Source organism: Microcaecilia unicolor, chromosome 2 (assembly GCF_901765095.1).
Source record: "Microcaecilia unicolor chromosome 2, aMicUni1.1, whole genome shotgun sequence".
Lineage (NCBI taxonomy): Eukaryota > Metazoa > Chordata > Amphibia > Gymnophiona > Siphonopidae > Microcaecilia > Microcaecilia unicolor.
Genome location: NC_044032.1, coordinates 630,444,962 through 630,462,917, shown reverse-complemented (window position 1 = coordinate 630,462,917; position 17,956 = coordinate 630,444,962). Strand labels below are relative to the sequence as shown.

Sequence of the window (17,956 nt, the reverse complement as noted above, 5' to 3'; positions counted from 1 at the left end):
CTGCCTGGAAAGGAACATCGCGTGAAACAACCTTCACCCTCCCCCCCATCCCCACCGCCGCTCCCGCCCCCCTCCGTATCGGGCCCCCTACACTGACCTGACAGCGCCTCTCACCTCCGTGTGGAAGCGCTGCAGGCAGCAGCAGAGCGATCTGCTGCTGCCTGCAGCGCTTTCACACGGAGGTGAGAGGCGCTGTCAGGTCAGAGCAGGGGGCCCGGCACGGAGGGGGGAGGGAGCGGCGGCAATGAGGGTAGCTGGACATGGGAGGAGGGCAGGGGGGAGAGGCCATGGTTGCTGGACTTGGGGTGAGAGCAGGGCACAGAGGAGGGTTGCTGGACATGGGGGGGGGGGGGAGGATCGGTGGATGGGGTGAGGCCAGGGGAGAGAGGAGGGCTGCAATACTCGCCCGTTTTTACGGGCTTAACGGCTAGTAAACAAATAAATAAATCGGCCTGAGAGAGGAAAGGGGCTGGATAGTTTGAACGAAAGCAAATTATCCAATATTCAAAGCAATTGAAATGGCCAGAAATGGCTCCTGGCCATTTAAGTTGCCCGTCCAGGGCTAACCAGGAATATTCAGCAGCACTTAACCGGACAGTGTCGCAGAAAATGCCTGCTTAGGGTCTACTTTGTGGATGTTCCGGAGGCAAGACAGGAATGGGGAGAAAGGAGAGGAAGCAGCAGGGCGAGAGAGTGGGTAAAGGAAAAGAAGAAAGGGAAGGATACACAGTAAGGAATCAATCCTACGTTTTTAAACTGTCATAGAGAATCCTCCCATCCATGGAGATCAGAAGAGAAAACAAGTACAGTGAGAGTAAAGAAAATGGTCTGGTTTCTTAAAGGCAGAGAGCAATGTCCTTGATGTCTTCATCTTCAGTTTAGACTGAACCTCATTCTATTGATCACTGTAAGGGAAATATCTGCTTTCAGTGTCAGGACATTATCCATCAATATACAGTGAAGCTCTACGCCAGTGTTCAGATCAATCTTCAACCCAATCAGCACCTGTTCGGGCTGCTGACAGCCCTGCCTGCTTTATCTCAGTACTCTGCAGAAGCCTTAATCAAGGCATTGAGAGCAAAGGTGGGGGGAGGGGGGTATAAAACGATCAACCAGCGATAAGAGTCTCTTACAAGGCAGAAGAGCAGAGCAAAGCTCTCCCTACGTCAGTGCTGGCAGTCATAAGGACACGGTGCATTTTACATAAAAGCAGAGACTGTAAGGATAAAATGGAGGCAGGGCTAGTACTTCCCTTCTCACACTCTGTCCTACTCTTCAGCTGCATGTGTGCACAACTGCATATATGCATTGGGGTCGATATTCAGTCTGCGCTTTGCTGACCGCTGCCAGCAATTACGCCTCCAAATCAAGGGCGTAGCCAGACTTCGGCGGGAGGAGGGGTCCAGAGCCCGAGGTGAGGGGGCACATTTTAGCCCCCCCCCCCCCCCCGGCGCCACCGACTCCCCCGCCATTGCTGACCCCGCCGCCACCACCAACTTTGCCCCCACCCCCGCCGACGACCCTCTCAACCCCCCTCCTGCCGCCAACCCGCCATCGCCTATCTTTGCTGGCGGGGGACCCCAACCCCCGCCAACCGAGGTCCTCTTCTTCCCGCAAAAGGCTTTCTTCTGTTTCTTTTGCAGGAAGAAGAGGACCTCGGCTGGCAAGGGTTAGGGTCCCCGCCAGCAAAGACAGGCGACGGCGGGTCGAGAGAGGGTCATCGGCAGGGGGGTCCAGCGCCAAATCTACAGGGGCCCAGGACCCCCTGGCCCCACGCAGCTACGCCACTGCTCCAAATTCAATACTGAGCATGTCCAGGCGCCAGCACTGAAGGGAAAATTAGGTTCTTACCATGATACTTTTCTTTCCTTTAGTCATAGCAGATGAAGCTATTACGTATGGGTTGTGTCCATCAACCAGCAGGGGGAGATAGAGAGCACTCAATTTTTCACAGTGCCTCATGGCCAGCTAGCTCCACTGCCTCTTCAGTATTTGAAGCTTCCAAAGCAGTATGGCAAACCGCAATGGGAATAACATGAACTTTCCTCACAGCGAACGATGGTCCCTTAACAAGGGCATAAACTCCAAAAAAGGAGGGAATGAACTCATCCTCCTGGAGGGAATAAACTCGTCCTCCACTTCATATAAATGGTGGGAATACTTGCATCCTCCTGGAGGGAATAAACTCATCCTCCCAAAACATGAACTGGAGGGAAAGAACTCATCCTCCTACAACTGTAACAAGAATCCTGAAGACTGTTTTCCGACTCCCCAAGGAAGGAATATAACTTCAGGAAACAAGAACAGCACCTAAAATCAGAATCACTGCAATACAGACAATCATACAGGGAGGGCTCATGGCTTCAACTGCTATGACTAAAGGAAAGAAAATTATCATGGTAAGAACCTAATTTTCCCTTCCTTGTCATCAAGCAGATGAAGCCATTACGTATGGGATGTAACAAAGCAATCCCTAAATAGGGTGGGAACAAGCCACACCACGCGCTAGCACCTATGCTCCAAAACGCGCATCCCTCCTGGCAGCCACATCCAGCCTGTAATGTCGGGCGAAAGAGAGCTTAGAAGCCCATGTTGCAGCACTGCAAATCTCATGAAGAGATAGTGCTCCAGTTTCCGCCCAGGAAGAGGAAATCGTTCTTGTGGAATGTGCCTTAAAGGCTTCAGGCGGAGCCCGGCCAGACAGCAGATATGCTGAAAAGATAGCTTCTTTGAGCCAACGGGCAATAGTGGCTTTAGAAGCTGAAGACCCTCTGTGAGGACCTGCAAACAGCACAAAAAGATGATCAGAGGTCCTGAAAGCATTTGTAATTCGCAGATACTGCAACTGAGTCCTGCGCACATCCAAAAGGTGCAACTGCCCAAAAGAATCTGGAAACTCCTCCTCAACAAAGGAGAGAAGAAAAACAGGCTGGTTTAGGTGAAACGCTGAAACCACCTTAGGCATGAAGGAAGGCACGGTCCGAACCGTGACCCCTGACTCTGAGAATTGCAGAAAAGGGTCTCTACAGGACAGCGCCTGGAGCTCTGACACCCGTCTCGCCGAGTGAAGAAGCTGCAGCCACCCTGCTTGGGGAAATAGAGAATACTGAAGAGGCAGTGGAGCTAGCTGGCCATGCGGCACTGTGAAAAGTTGAGTGCTCTCTATCTCCCCCTGCTGGTTGATGGACACAACCCATACGTAATGGCTTCATCTGCTTGATGACAAGGAATGTGAGATGAGATGATGAGACAGTGGTTTTTTTTTTCTGTATTGAGTTTTAGTTGGAATGCTTTAGCCCATGATTTAGTCTGTTACTTAATTTGGCAATAGTTATAGATGTCTTTTGCATAATAAAGGGTCTTATTCTGCTCTGCACAGCAGGTGAGGGCTCATAAACACTGCACAGCTTTGGTGGACACCAAGAAGATAGACTAGAACCTGTCTCAGTGAAAAGAGAGGCTGGTAAGCAGAGTTTCCCTATTTCATTGTGTGAAAGCTGTACAGAACAACACATACCACAGTACAGAACTGCGATAACAAGTGAAGGAGGAGTGGCCTAGTGGTTAGGGTGGTGGACTCTGGTCTTGAGGAACTGAGTTCGATTCCCACTTCAGGCACAGGCAGCTCCTTGTGACTCTGGGCAAGTCACTTAACCCTCCATTGCCCCATGTAAGCCGCATTGAGCCTGCCATGAGTGGGAAAGCGCGGGGTACAAATGTAACAAAAATAAAATAGATACTATTGGAGATCCTACATGGAATGTTGCTATTATTGGAGATTCTACAGGGAATGTTGCTACTATTGGAGATTCTACATGGAATGTTGCTATTCCACTAGCAACATTCCATGTAGAAGGCTGCGCAGGCTTCTGTTTCTGTGAGTCTGACGTCTTGCACGTACGTGCAGGACGTCAGACTCACAGAAGCAGAAGCCTGTGCAGCCACATTGGTGATCTGCAAGGGCTGGTCTGGTGGTGGACTTTGGTCCTGGAGAACTGAGGAACTGAGTTCAATTCCCACTTCAGGCACAGGCAGCTCCTTGTGACTCTGGGCAAGTCACTTAACCCTCCACTGCCCCATGTAAGCCGCATTGAGCCTGCCCTGAGTGGGAAAGCGAGGGGTACAAATGTAACAAAACAAACAGAAAAAAGCAACTCCCTTTAAGTATCATTTCCTGCAGAGGAAATAGAGAAGATAAATATTGAAACAGTTGTTGCCAATAATTCTTGGTTTAATTGCATTTCCACCAAATGTGGATGAAGGCTCCCTTTGAGGGGCACCCTCTCCAACATTGATTGCCCCCCTTCTCATACATTTTAACTATCCTTTGCGGTGTGAAGTATCATTGATACATCAGTTTGTAATTATTTCCATCATATTACCGGTTATAATGCCCTCGTACAAGTCCTTATGGTGCCCCTGTACAAGTTGTTGGTGAGGCCCCTATTCAGGGCCTCCAAAAATGAACACAATGCTCCATCTTGCTAAGGATGTAAAAAGACTTGAAGCAGTTCAGACAAAAGCGATGAAAATGGTGCAGTTGTTTGCGTCACAAGACATACGAGGACAGACTTGATGACCTCAAGATGTACATACCCTAGTGCAGTGGTTCCCAAACCTGGTCCTGAAGGCAGGCACCCCAGCCAGTCGGGTTTTCAGGATATCCACAATGAAAATTCATGAAAGAGATTTGGATGCACTGCCGTCACTGCATGCAAATTGCTTTCATGAATAATCATTGCGGATATCCTGAAAACCCAACTGGCTGGGGTGCCTGCCTCCAGGACCAGGTTTGGGAACCAGTGCCCTAGAGCAGTGATGGCGAACCTTTCAGAGACCGAGTGCCCAAACAGCAACCCAAAATCTAATTATTTATAGCAGGTGCCGGTACTCATTATGGGCGGGGTCACCACATATGACTCCACCCCTATGATAGCCACACCCCTTACACCAGCCATGGCGCATATAAACAGACATCATTGAAACTATTATACTAGTATAGGAGAAAAAAATAACATGATTTTTTTTCATTATAAATCATTTCTGTAAGCTGTTACAGCTCCAGTATACCCAGAGCAAAATAAGACAGCAGATGTAAATTCTCAAATTGGACATATTCCAAACACTAAAATGAAAATAAAATGATTTTTCTACCTTTGTTGTCTGGTGATTTTGTTTTTCTATCGATATTGGTCCTAGTCGCTGATTCTGCTGCTCTCTATCTGTTCTCTTAACTCCGTTTCCAGGGCTTCCTTTCCATTTATTTCTTTACTTTCCTCCTTTCTTCTTCATTTCTTGCCCTCCATCCATATCCAGCCACCCTCCTCTCCCCTCCAGCCTCCCATGTCCAGCCACCCTCCTCTCCCCCTGCCCTCCCCTCCAGCCACCCATGTCCAGCCACCCTCCTCTCCCCTCTGCCCTCCCAGCACCAGGCAGGCCTCCCTCCCACCCAGCACCAGGCCTCCCACCTAGCATCAGGCGTCCCTCCCTCCCTCCCACCCAGCACCAGGCATCCGTCCCTCCCAACATCAGGCATCACTCCCTCCCTCCCACCCAGCACCAGGCTGCCCGCCCTCCCTCTGAGCACCAGGGCCCCCCTCCAAATAAAAGTCATACCTGGTCAGAGTTAAGGCAGATTCGGCAGCGGCAGTGACAAGCGCTGGCTCGGCGCGCCTTCAGCCTTCCCTTCTGTCTCTCAAGCTCTGGTCCCGCCCTTGCGGAAACAGGAAATGAGGGCGGGACCAGAGCTTGAGAGACAGAAGAGAAGGCTGAAGGCGCGCCGAGCCAGCGCTTTCATTGCCGATGCCACCTTAACTCTGACCAGGTATGACTTTTATTCGGAGGGGGACTGGAACCGGCTGAGGCGATGGCGCACGTGCCCTCTCTGGCACGCGTGCTATAGGTTCGCCATCACTGCCCTAGAGGAAAGGAGAGACAGGGGTGATATGATACAGACATTCAATATTTGAAAGTTAGTTATCTACAAAGAAACCTTGCCCGAAGACTGGAAGGTGGTAGAACTAGAGGACATGAATTGAGATTGCAGGGGGGCCGACTCAGGAATAACATCAAGAAGTACTTTTTCACGGAGAGGGTGGTGGATACCTAGAATGCTCTCCCGCAAGAGGTGGGGGAGATGAAAACGGTAACAGAATTTTAAAATGCATGGGATAAACACAAAGGAATCCTGTTTAGAAGGAATGGATCTATGGAATCTTAGCAGACATTGGGTGGAGAATAAAATCGGTGCAGGGTGGACTTCTACGGTCTGTGCCCTGAGAAAGGCAGGGACAAATCAAACTTGGATATACATATAAAGTATTACATACCATGTAAAATGAGTTTATCTTATTGGGCAGACTGGCTGGACCTTTCAAGTCTTTATCTGCCGTCATTTACTATGTTACTATCAGGCTTATTTTCGAGAAGGATGCCCATCTTTCGACACAAATTGGAAGATGGGCATCCTTCTCACAGGGTCGTCCAAATTGGTATAATCAAAAGCCGATTTTGGACGTCCCCAACTGCTTTCCGTTGCAGGGACAGCCAAAGTTCAAGGGGGTGTATCAGAGGCGTAGCGAAGGTGGGACTTGGGCGTGCCTAACACATGGACGTCCTCGACCCATAATGGAAAAAAAAGGGCATCCCTGATGAGCACTTGGACAACTTTACCTGGTCCTGTTTTTCTTACGACCAAGGCACAAAAAGGTGGCCGAAATGACCAGATGACCACTGGAGAGAATCGGGGATGACCTCCCTTTACTGCCCCAGTGGTCACTAACCCCCTCCCACCCTCAAAAAACATCTTTAAAAATATGTCATGCCAGCCTCAAATGTCATACTCAGTTCCATCACAGCAGTATGCAGAGCAGTTTTAGTGGGTGCAGTGCACTTCAGGCAGGTGGACCCAGGCCCATCCCCCCTACCTGTTACGTTTGTTGAGGAAACAGCGAGCCCTCCAAAACCCACCCGAAACCCACTGTACCCACATGTAGGTGCCCCCCTTCACCCATAAGGGCTATGGTAGTGGTGTAGAGTTGTGGGTAGTGGGTTTTGGGGGGGGATTTGGGGGGCTCAGCACCCAAGGTAAGGGAGCTATGCACCCGGGAGCTATTTTTGAAGTCCACTGCAGTGCCCCCTAGGCTGCCCGGTGGGTGTCCTGGCATGTCAGGGGGACCAGTGCACTACAAATGCTGGCTCCTCCCATGACCAAAGGGCTTGCATTTGGTCGTTTCTGAGAGGGCGTCCTTGGTTTCCATTATCGCCGAAAATCAGAAACAACCAAGTCTAGGGATGACCATCTCTAAGGACGACCTAAATTTCAAGATTTCGGCGTCCCCACCCGTATTATCGAAACGAAAGATGGACGTCCATCTTGTTTCGATAATACGGGTTTCCCCGCCCCTCCATCGGGACGTTTTGCGAGGACATCCTCAACAAAACTTGGGCGTCCCTTTCGATTATGCCCCTCCACGTGGTTTAAATCTGGCCAAAGTGGGTGCAGTCTGTTCCAAGCCTTGGATACAGCAGGGTGGAAAAGTGCTGGTTTGAAAGTTGTTATTGAGGAGAAGGGCACAGATGAAAAATGTTCACAAAGAATTGATGTGGGGAGAAAGAAGACAGACGTTATTATAATTGAGCACAAGAGGCATAAGCTGTATTGCAGACATGGATGGAGAGCTAGTAGAATAACTTGAGGAGTTATATGGTTGTCAGCTGAAAGAATATCCTCATCTTTGTATCTTTGTCCCATCACCTCCACCAGTCCTTGCTCCCTCTGCCTCTGCTCCAGTTTGATGTCCAGTCTTCTTTTCTCTCTCCCCTCAATGAATATGCTAGGAAGAAAGCAGCTTTCTTCTTGGCTTTTCACCTGCTACCAGCTCATACTTTTACTTCAGTTATTTTTCGCCCCGAGAGACTGTCACAGCTCCGAATTTTGCAAACTAACAAGGTTCTTAGGGCTAATATATTGAAATAGTCCATGAATGTTCAGTTGTAAATCAGAGCCATTTGTGCTCCCAGATGAGTGCAATTGCCAATGCTCTGTCTAGGGACAGGATTTCCATGCACATCCTGGAAGCATTCCAAGACCGAGCAGAATGCACACCCCAGAGTGCTTTGTTATTCTCAGACAGTGCTTGCGTGGCACTGGAAGCTTTTCTAGACAACATCAAGGTGCATTACGCTGTGCTTTTAAACTGAAATTGATACACTAGAAATCCCTAATCACCTAAGCTCTCTCTTTTATTTGCATTGTACTTTCTGGCATTTGAACTAGTGAACAACAGATTTAAAAAAAAAAAAAAAAAGCCATGTTTTATGGCAAAGACCCTCCTACCCTCCACCAGGGTCATGTAGGCCAGAAAATTAATGTTTGGGTTTATGCACATAAAAAAGCCCTAGAATTGTAGAAAAGGCTTGGCAAAATGCAGAACCTTTTCCGAAATACACATAGTACTGCTGAAGAGGCAGATAAATATTTGGCGTTATGCACAACTGGAACAGCGATTTTACAAAACAATATAATTGCATCCTTTGATACTTTTTGATGTATATCAATATTCAAAACCTACTCACCCAGGATTTAGGCATTTCCTTCAATGAGCCATATTAATTGATGAGTGGAGGAGTAGCCTAGTGCTTAGTGCAGTGGACTTTGATCCTGGGGAACTGGGTTCAATTCCCACTACAGCTCCTTGTGACTGTGGGCAAGTCACTTAACCCTCCACTGCCCCAGGTACAAAATAAGTACCTGAAATAAGGGCCCTGTTTACTACAATTAGCCGCAGGTTAACCGTGTAGGTACCTATACGGATATTGTAAGCGCGTACACAGTTAACGCACGTTAAAAATGTTAACATGCCTATAATGCAGCTTAGTAAACAGGACCCTTAATGTGGAGAAATGCAAAGTGATGCATATTGGAAAGAATAATCCGAATCATAGTTACCTGATGCTAGGGTCCACCTTAGGCATCAGCACTCAAGAAAAAGGTTTAGGTGTCATTGTTGACAAAACGCTGAATCTTCTGCCCATTGTGCAGCAGCAGACAAAAAAGCAAACAGGATGCTAGGAATTATTAGGAAAGTGATGCAAAATAAGACCAAGAATATTATAATGTCTCTGTATCACTCAATGGTGTGACCTCACCTTGAGTATTGTGTTCAGTTCTGGTTTCCGTATCTCAAAAAAGATATAGTGGAATTAGAAAAAGTTCAATGAAGAGCGACTAATATGATAAAGGGGATGGAACTTCTCCCGTATGAGGAAAGGCTAAAGAGGTTAGGGCTCTTCAGCTTGGAAAAGAGATGGTTGAGGGGAATACGGCTGAGTTCTATAAAATCCTGAGTGGTGTAGAATGGGTAGAAGTGAATCGATTTTTCACTCTTTCAAAAAGTACAAAGACCAAGAGACATTCAATGAAATTATATGAAAATACTTTTAAAACAAATAGGAGGAAATATTTTTTTCACTCGAAGAATAGTTAAGCTCTGGAACTCGCTGCTGGAGGATGTGATAACAGCAGTTAGCCTACCTGGGTTTAAAAAAAGGTTTGGACAAGTTCCTGGAGGAAAGGTCCATAGTCTGTTATTGAGATGGACATGAGGAAGCCACTGCTTGTCCTGGTGGGGGAAGTGGAAGGAGGGTTGGGTTTTTTTTTTTTTTTTTGTAGTCTCAACAAACTCTCAGGACAATATTTAAACTCTGAAGTTGGTGTTTTCTTTAAAATGCTGGCTGCAGTATTAAAAAAATTCACAGGTATTCGGTGCCAATATCTGGATAGCGAGTGACACTGAATATCCAGATAGAGGTGGCTGCATCATCATTATCTACATATTGACGATATGGAGAGCAGTCTGAATATCGCTGCCATCTGGATAATTTAACACTCCAACCGAGCTCTGTCCCTGCGCTATCCCAACAGTGCCGAGGTAGTGTGAAAATCCACGGAGAGCCCCAGCTAAGAGAATTATCCGGAAAGGGCTGCTGTCGTCTGGATAAATCTTTTTTGCATTATTGGGCCATTCTAATTCTAATTCAGACTTTCTGCACGGTGCTATTTCTCCTCCTTTGATTTCTAGAGCCTTTATCTGCTTTCTTGAACTACTTTTGTTTATTACAACTATTTTATAATGATGGATGGACAGCCAGTCCTCTCTGCAGTATATGAGGAATATAAGAAACACTGCTATGTTATGCTATACTATAGAAAAAGACAAATGTAAGCCATGACCACCTAAACTTCAGGAAATCACTAAAAACCAACCTCTTCAAAAAGGCTTACCCCACCGATCCGACGTAAACCCCTACACCAGGCAACACAGCAATACCAATGATCGTACTGGACAATATATAATCTCTATTCCCCTCGACCCTCATGATATCTGATACACATCTTCCTCATTCGACCACAACATAACCTTGTATTTGTTTCTCAACCGGACTTGGCGAACGCCTTTACGGTACTATGTAAGCCACATTGAGCCTGCAAATAGGTGGGAAAATGTGAGGTACAAATGTAATAAATAAATAAATCCCATCCTGCTCCTCTTTACACTACCAACAGAGCAGCACTGTACAGGTAAAACTCTTCCTCCTGGCATCACAAACATTAATATAAACAGCATTTGTAATATAACGAGGTATAAATCAGCATCTGCATAAACATGAGTGGCCCCTGACCTCTCCTTGCCCCCCATCCTGCCATAAAACCCAAGGAGACTCTGCTTCCTTTCAGCGGCTGCAGCCAGTTACACCCCAGCTCCGGTCAACATCCCCATCACTGCCACCTGCTTCCCCGGCCGATTGGATGCTTGTTTAAACACTGGAGCTGTTTGCATTTCCTCGGCTCACTGCGTGTTAAACACCATCCTCTGAAACCCTCCACCGATCCAATAAAAGTATCAGCAGTTCAGCGCAGGGAGGCAATTACTGCAAAGTCCCAAGCGTGCCTTCTAAGCCCTGAGAAGGAAAATTTCATTGAACGGCTAAAAGGAAAATCTGATTCAGCTCAGCGTCACGTGGAGAACACCAGGCTTAACTGAGCCAGGACCAAGAAGGGCAAGAAGAAATCAATGAGGAAGCAACTGCAGGCTGAAAGCGGAGGATGCAGGAGGGAAGGAGGCTTCTAGCCAGCCTGTCATCATACAGTGCGTTCTCACTATTCATATGTTCAAGATTTGCAGTTTTGCACATTTGCGGATAGGTATATGTAACCAAATCGCCTTTCGTGCTGCGTTCCCGGCTATTAGCGGGCATGCGCATTTTAAAACAAATTCTTTCACTTTCGTAGTTCCCATAGGAACAATGCATCGCCTTTTGCGGTTTGCACAATTTGTTTTGGAACCATATCCACGTGAACAGCGAGAATGCACTGTAGCTGGCAAATTCACTCTCGTGTCTGTCTGCTGGGCTTGTCAGATGTTCCTCCCCTCTAACAAGTTTTCCTGTCTGAAGGAGTTCTATATTTTTCCCATGCCTTCCCCCATCCCAGCATGATTGCCTTCACTCACGGCCAATCTGCTTTCCGCAGAAGCCTCTTTCCCTCTGTAAAATTTAGCACATCAACATTTTGGAGATATCTGAAAAACAAAAACTGAAGATAAAAGGGTAAATAAGAATATTCAACAGCTTAAGGAAAATTCAGAAAATGTCTTAGGTTTCTGGCACAGGAGAAAGCCTAAAGCTCAGAATGAGAATTCTATTTCTCAGAGGGGTCCTCTGGGCTCAGATAAGGCATTTCTCTCTGTTTACTGCAGGAAGATAAGAAAAGATGTAGAACATATTTGGAAGGGGACAGAGAGAGAGAGAGAGAGAGAGAGAGAGAGAGAAAGAAAGACAAGATGGAACTAAGAGAAGGTGACTGTTTTATTGGTGTTTCATATAAATGAGGCCCCAGATAAAGGGAGGAAACTGGAAATATTTAACTCCGATGTGACTGATTGCCCGAATTGTGATTCTAGTGAAAACCACAAGAACTTTGTAAGAGAAGACACATCCATGAACATTTGGGTATATCCCCTCAATTGGGCTGCCAGCCTCAGAATCAGCTGTAAAAAACAAACAAACCACCAGCTCTCAGGAGGAGCCTTCCAAGCTCACTCACACAACAAGGAGGATACCCTTCTTGGAAGGCTATCTCCACAAACGTTTCTTCACTTATTCCACCAAACTTTGAATCTCTGCAGTGAGAGACTGCAAGTAAGCTTAGCAAAGATAGATCATTTACAGTTTAATCAATGAGAGGCCCTCACTGCCTAAAAACCGGATGTCCACTGGTTCTAGTGCTAGTCGAGATGCCTTCTCACAACAGCATCACTCAGTTCACCCTTGAGTCAATTTTTCTTCAGCGTATGGAATCACAAGATGGTGGATGATGGCATTAAGGCATAAGTACATAAGTAATGCCACACTGGGAAAAGACCAAGGGTCCATCGAGCCCTGCATCCTGTCCACAACAGCGGCCAATCCAGGCCAAGGGCACCTAGCAAGCTTCCCAAACGTGCAACCATTCTATACTTTCCAGTGTGCGTTTTGCTCCACTTGTGGCTTTACTCTGACTACTCCATAGTGATGGATTTTCACAAGAATTTTATTTCTATGAAGGACAAGTTCATCTTGGGGCACTGCACACATATGGGCATAACACATCGATAGTACAAGAACGTTCAGACAAATACATTTTTTCCAATTTTGTAACTTCTAATATTTTCTTTTAGTTTTAATTGTAACATAGAGCTCTCTCATTTTTAAAGCTTTATTAATCACTCTATATACATTTCTTTAGTGTATCCTGAACTTCATTTATATTTAAGCATGTAATGGCCTAACTACTTCTCAAGCACTTTGGGGGAATCTAAGTTGAGATATTTAAATTTAAATGCGCATATAACTTATTCTCACATTTCATCTTTATTTAATATACTGCAAATAAAAATACATCCGTTATATTTATTTCATGTATAACTATTTTAAATTCTCAATTAAAAAATATTTAAGCAGTTTACATGAAGCAAAATATACGAGGAAAGAGAAAGAAAGATAATTCGTAAGTGGTCTATGTTACAATCAATCATCAATATGTTACAGCATAGTCATATTAATATTACTCTAATACACAATAAGAGGGAAGGAAATGAGAAAGGAAGATGGAATAATGAGAGAGAAGTGTTCATGGAGAGCGACAAACACAGAAGAAGACAATCCTCCGCACTGGTCAAGCCAAAGGAAAAAGACACAGCGAAGGAGACAGAAAAGATGATGGCAAAAAAACTTCTACTGGACTCTACAAAGTTCACAGCATAAGTTTAATTCTTAAAATGTGGACTGGACACAAGTCGTGTTTCGGCCGCTCAGGCCTGCCTCAGGAGTCCCTAAAAACAGTACATAACGTAAAAATGACAAAGCATGACATAAACAAAAATATAAAATACTACTTGGCGTATGTCTCATATAATTATAGAACTAATTGCAAAAGACCAAAAAGTAATTGCAAATTTACACATACATAAAATATAAATATAGTAAAAGAAAAATGATACAAAGGGCAAATAATATAAAATAAAATTAAAAAATAAAATATAACAGACCGCAAACCGTAATATGTAGGTAATAAAAATAATAATAATAAAAATATGAATGTGTATGTATTGTCACATAGGAGAGTACATATATAATGCAATTGATTAGACTAGTGAAAGTATAATCCTACATAAGAGAGAACATGTATATATTGGCAAAGGGAATGTGCAAACAACCTTCAAATAATACACCAAAACAAATTATATCTACTAAAAGAATGAGCTTGTAAGTGCAAAAGCACCTACACATATAAACTACAAGAATATGAAATGTAGTGATACATTTTCAGTCTAGACAGAGCACCATATCAAAGCAGGGAAGTAAATTAATTTCTAACTTCTGCGAATGCCTGCACAAGAAACAGTATTTGAGGCATGCCTTAAACTTCTGAAAAAATGACTCAGGGGCCCTTTTACTAGGCTGCGTAGGTGCCTAGACGCACAAAACACGCCTCAATTTTGAGTTACCACCCGGCTACCGCATGGCCCTTGCGATAATTTCATCTTTGACACGCATCTGCTACGCGCGCCGGAAAATAATTTTTATTTTCTGGTGCATGGCTAAAACCGGGCAGTAATCATCATTCTACGCGTGTAGACCATTACCGCACGGTTACCGTGTGAGACCTTACCGTTAAGTCAATGGCTGGCAGTAAGGTCTCAGACCCAAAATGGACGCACAGCAATTTTCATTTTGCCACACGCCCATTTTCAGCAAACATTTTAAAAAGGAATTTTTTTACAGGTGCGCGCTGAAAAAGGATTCTGCGCACACCCAAAATATGCGTCTACAGTACTGCATGCCATTTTTTTGGCGCGCCTTAGTAAAAGCACCCCTCAGAGTGGAGGAGATTCCAGAGTGTAGGAGCCACTACATAAAGCATTGATCACCTAGATAAATCAAGGTGTATTGTAAACGGGAGAGAATGACTAGTAAAAGTTTAATGGGATAGTCTCAAAGACCATGAAGGAATGGAAGGGATGAGAAGGGCAAGAAGAAAAGAAGGAATGCCAGTGTGATCAATCTGATGAGCTAAAATCAATATAATATTGGAAAATCAGACTGAGAATAATTTTGGAAACCGGTGTTCCTCCACTAAAAGTGGGGTGACTCTATCAGACTTATTGGGTAATCTCTGTTCCACCAAAATCATAACAACTGATTTTGGAATGTGCGACTATTACCTCACCATGGAGTAGCAAAAGCCATGCATATGCAATGAATGAATTTTGTAGTGTTCCACAGCTTTGCAACGATCAGATTCTGATGAATATTTAATCAAGAAAATACCATTACCACAGTTGGCCTTCACACAAAGATAGAACCCACGTGGCATTGTTTAATGAAAGTTATCATGCCTCCAGATGGATGAACTGACCCATCATGTAAGTACTTTTCTGTTGTGTTAAAAAAGGCTAAAAAAAAAAAACCCCAAACAAGAATAACCAATAAGACTGTGATTTATTAAATTGCATCTCACTGCTGTTCAGCACTATGGTGTGGACAGCTCCTGTGACAGACACATGGCCCACCTCAAAATTGATTAGGCTTTTTAATTCTTTTTGAAACACGCTAAAACGTGTAAAAGTATTGAAAAGACAGGAGACCTAAAAATAAGACCAAAACAGGAAGCAGCAGAGCTGAAAAATCCCAGCTAAGCAAGTGGACTGTGTGAACAGTAAGTCCGGTGCCTGCCACTTCCAGGGATTTGAGCTGGTGACCTGCAAGTGTCAGGTGTACAGCAATGCCAGGCTGATGCCAGAAATCCAGGGTGACCCTAAGAATGCCTGCCATTAATTGAGACTGAGCTGGTTTCATTTATAGATAACTTATACGCAGCTGCGGGTGAGCCTGTCATCCAGTAAACACCAACAAGCTGATATTCAATAGGCATTTGCTGGCAGGTGGGGAATGCATAACTCCCCTATCCATTGATTTTAAAAAATTGTTTGGATCATAATATACCAAGAATTAGGGGCTTGGTCAGGAGGAGTCACTAGAATTTATCTTTTTTGTGCTGGCAAACATATCTACCTATCTATCTATTAATGCAGCGACTGTGACAGCTGAATGTCCGCCCCAAAATTATTTCCTTTTGTTAGTATTTTTCTTTTAATTTAAAAATTTCAGTAGTATGGTACTTCCTAAGACCTGACAAAGTATGCGATTACCCAATAGGGGCAATTCTACAACTGGCCATCTGGTAGGAGCCTATTCTACAAAGGAACACATAAGACAAAAGCATCGCCACACTGGGACAGACCAAAGGTCCATCTAGCACAGCACCCTGTCTCCGACAGTGGCCAATCCAGGTCACAATCACCTGACAAGCTCCACGGAGCAAAGCATTTTGTACTGCTTGTCCCAGGAATAGTGGATTTTTCCCTACGTCCATTTAATAACATTCTATGGCCTCTTCATTAAGGAAGCCGTCCAAACCTTTCTTAAACTCTGCTAAGCTAACCACCTTAACCACATTCGAATTTCGTGCTGAGTAAAGAAAAATATTCTCTTATTTGTTTTAAACTTACTGCACTCCAGCTTCATCACATGCCCCCTTGTCCTAGTATTTTTGGAAAGCGTAAACAGACGCTCCATATTTATCTTTTCCACTCCACTCATTATTTTATATACCTCTACCATATCACCCCTCAGCCGCCTTTTCTCCAAGCTGAAGAGCCCCACCCGCTTTAGCCTTTCCTCATAGGAATCATCTTTGTTGCCCTTCTTCTCTGCACACACACACCTACTTTCCTTTACAGAATACTAACCATGAAAAAATGAGCCTACAAGTCAGGCAAGAGCACTTACAGCAGTCACAGAACTGACTTAAGAATGTGTGATTTAAGTTCTGGTGATGAACATGTAACTTACAGTAACTTATGTAAGTGTGAGTCCTGCTCATGCTCCGACCAGACTCCACTCATATTGGCCCACCTATAAATAAGTCTTTCAGTTTCAAACACTATCATCTGCCTCTCTTTCCTTTTAGTGATTCTAGCTTGTTTTCAATCAGCATGGATTCACAACTTTTTTCTCCATGTCATTCTGAAAGAGCTACCAGTTTGCATACAACTGTATGTTCGAAACTGAAAGACTTATTCATGAATTGGCCGATAATAGTGTTACAGGAGCAGAAGCCATGTACAGTGGAGGTGCACAGATTTCCTACGAAAAGTGGTCAGGTCAAAGAGAAAGGAGTAGGACAGGTAGGCTCTATCCAAACACCAGGGAGACGTGTGAATTTCCAAATCTTTGTTGAGGAACAATCAAACAACTCGACACAGCTGCCGTGTTTTGGCGCTGATGCGCCTCCGTCAGGAGTCTTATAATGTGATAACTTGGTGTTTCCTTGTTACACGATATGATTACAAAGAACAATGCACAGTTGAAAATCCCAGGAGATGTAGTTTAAGTGGAGTTCAGCAAGGAGTTCCAATTTTTGATGGACTCCGCTAAAACTGCATTTCCTGGGATTTTTAACTGTGCATTGTTCTTTGTAATCGCATCGTGTAACAAGGAAATGCCAGGTTATCCTATATAATAATTCTCACCTCCAATGTTCTGAGGCTACCTGGAACCGTGGCTGCTCAGGAAAGTGGAGTAGATAAAAGTGATGTCATTCCTGAAGTGCCACTAATTGGCTGCTATGACATGCTGCAGGACGTTCAATAGACAGGAGTGGAAGTGAACAAAGCAAGTCTATGGTAAGCAAGGAAGCCCATTGGTTAATCTCTGATTCCACGCCCCAAAGCAGCCGTCATTCCTATACACTCAAAAAAAAAAAAAGGAAACCTAGGAGCTGCTTCTCATTGCTGTTTTCACAGCTGTTTCCACTGGACAAAAGGAGGGGGGAGACACACAGACCCTGCGACTGGGAGGGAGGGGGATCCTGCAACTGGGAAAAAGGGAGGGGGGACTCTGCAACTGAGGAGTGGCCTAGTGGTTAGGGTGGTGGACTTTGGTCCTGGGGAACTGAGGAACTGAGTTCAATTCCCGGCACAGGCAGCTCCTTATGACTCTGGGCAAGTCACTTAACCCTCCATTGCCCCATGTAAGCCACATTGAGCCTGCCATGAGTGGGAAAGCGCGGAGTACAAATGTAACACAAAAAAATAGGGAGGAGGGGAGGAGGGGGGACCCTGCAATTGGGAGAAGGGAGGGAGGGGGGGACACCCCTGCAAATGGGAGACATACCGGGGGACGACGACGACCCTGGAACTGGGAGAGAGGGGGGACCCTGGCACATGCTCTCATTCTCACACACACACTCGCACCCAGTCTCACTCTCTCTCTCACACACTCACACTCTCTCAAACATACACACTCTGAGGAAAACCTTGCTAGCGCCCGTTTCCTTTAAAACAGAAACGGG

General features: G+C 45.1%; 1 protein-coding gene across 1 annotated transcript in view; it reads right to left on the bottom strand.

Moving 5' to 3' along the window:
• The window catches only part of MAML3 (mastermind like transcriptional coactivator 3), a 978,339-nt gene that overhangs the window by 292,760 nt on the left and 667,623 nt on the right, over positions 1-17,956 (bottom strand). The gene's annotated exons all lie outside the window — the stretch shown is intronic.